The sequence below is a fragment of the Grus americana genome, unplaced genomic scaffold (genome assembly GCF_028858705.1).
Source record: "Grus americana isolate bGruAme1 unplaced genomic scaffold, bGruAme1.mat scaffold_119, whole genome shotgun sequence".
Lineage (NCBI taxonomy): Eukaryota > Metazoa > Chordata > Aves > Gruiformes > Gruidae > Grus > Grus americana.
Genome location: NW_026561440.1, coordinates 1,550 through 3,354, shown reverse-complemented (window position 1 = coordinate 3,354; position 1,805 = coordinate 1,550). Strand labels below are relative to the sequence as shown.

Genomic DNA, 1,805 nt, shown 5'->3' with positions numbered 1-1,805 from the left:
CCTGCCGTGACGTATGGCTTCCTCTTGGAGTCAGCGTCACTGCTAACCCTCCTGGGCAGCTTGGCACCTTCCTGTCCCAGCTCAGGTTGGGAGCAGGTTTGGCTCTCATCCACAGCTGCTTTCCCTCTTGCGCATCGCCCCGATTTGAGGGAGCTCCTTCTGCTTTTGGGTGGAGGTGGGCAAGATGGTTTGCGAGGCTGCAGCGGCCGCTGTCCCGGGCACGAAGCGTCGCTCTCTCCTGGCAGTTTGGGGGCATCCTTTGGTTTGGCCACGTGTGGTCGAAGCCTTTCCTGAAAGGTGACACCAGGTTGTGGCTCGCTGTTGCCTGGACAAGCGCTCACGCCCCCGCGCGCTCAGGCTTCGCGCGGGCCCAGGCCAGCGCTCTGCTTCGGCCGCGCGACGAGGGCAGAAGGGCTTCCCTCAGGACGGAGCCTGCTTGCACACGACCTTCCTGCCTGTGCCCACGCCAGCACCCTGCGCTAGCTCAGCTCCGAGCCGGCTAGTACTTTTGCCGCCACAGTGCCCGGCCCACCAGCACAGCCCTCTCCTCCTCCTCCGCGCTGACCGCCTCCCCGAGATGCAGCAAGTCAAGCCCCAGCCCTCGGCACCGTGCCGCTGACAGGTGTCCGCCAGCACTCCGCTTTGCCTACCTTTTCTTGCCTGGCCATTTTCTCTGCCTCCAGCTTGAGCCTGGTCAGATACTGCCTGTACTCGTTGAACTCCTTCAGAGTGCAAACCACCTATGGAGAGACGAGGGGAGAAATCACCCGAGCACTGTCAAGCCAGCTACGCAGCCTGCCTTCCCCGAAAGAGCCCGAACCCAGCGGGAGGGGAGCTGCTGCTGTGCGTACGCCGCCTCTGTGCTCAGGGAACCCCGCGCAGAGGGAACCGTTTTTCCCAGCCCAGCGACGCCCAAACCTACTTTGCCGTCGCTGGTGACGTAACCCTCTTTCTTCAGCCTCCGGAGGTTGTCTTTGCGTTTGTAGTAGGCCTGCAGATGCGGGTCATGGAGGCTGTTGTACTCTGTGCTCGTTAGGCGACAGTAGGGATCGCCCAGGTCAAAATAGCCTGAGGGCCGGTGAAGCTGTAAGAGAGATGGTCCAGAGTATGAACGGGGCAGGAGAGAGCAGCAGGGACCAATGCGCTTGCGAGCTCCTCACGCACGCAGGATGGCCTTTTCAAACCTCCCCGCTACAGGCTAATTGCTGGCCTACGTCCCAGCCAGAGGAAAGACCTCTCTACTTCAGAGACTCTCCAGCGGAGAAGAAACCAACCCTGTGCCCACATCCTCTCTCTGGTGCCTATCGACTGCTGCTGTGGGAACACAAGGAGCTGATTACGGCAGGGGTGCGAGGGTTGCGCCCGGTGCTGCACCTGTAAGGAGCTAAGCTGAAATGTCGCCTACAGCCACGTCTCGCCCTCTGGCAATTCACTCTGCTTGCAAAAAGGGATTGCGCTCCCCAGAGGTGCCAAGCGGTCCTTGTGGAAAGGCAAAGGTGGTTGGAAGACCTGACACCAACACTCTTCTCCAGCCAGCTCTGGGCAGCCTGGAGCACCGCTATGGGCAAGTCCTCCTTTCTTCTGGGCACCACGGAGCCAGGAGCTTCCCTCGACTCCCCAGCCCTGTGCGATGGAAGGGCTGCAGGTCCCGCTGCAGAGCAGTGGCCACAAGGACCTCTCTGCATGACGGGGACCCCGTCCAAGAAGAGATCTAGCTGCTTGCAGCGAGCGTCTCCCTCTCTGTATGCTGACCGTCTTGCCAGGGAACAGGAGGGAACTCTGGTTTGGGCAGCCAGGAGAGAAGG

General features: G+C 61.3%; 1 long non-coding RNA gene across 1 annotated transcript; it reads right to left on the bottom strand.

The window, feature by feature from the left end:
- Window positions 1-2: 2 nt before the first annotated feature.
- LOC129200432 (uncharacterized) lies at window positions 3-1,320 on the bottom strand. The gene is made up of 3 exons (XR_008574881.1): window positions 923-1,320; window positions 651-740; window positions 3-290 (listed from the first exon to the last, which is right to left on the bottom strand). It is a non-coding gene; the product is annotated as an uncharacterized LOC129200432 (long non-coding RNA).
- Between the last annotated feature and the right edge of the window lie 485 nt (window positions 1,321-1,805).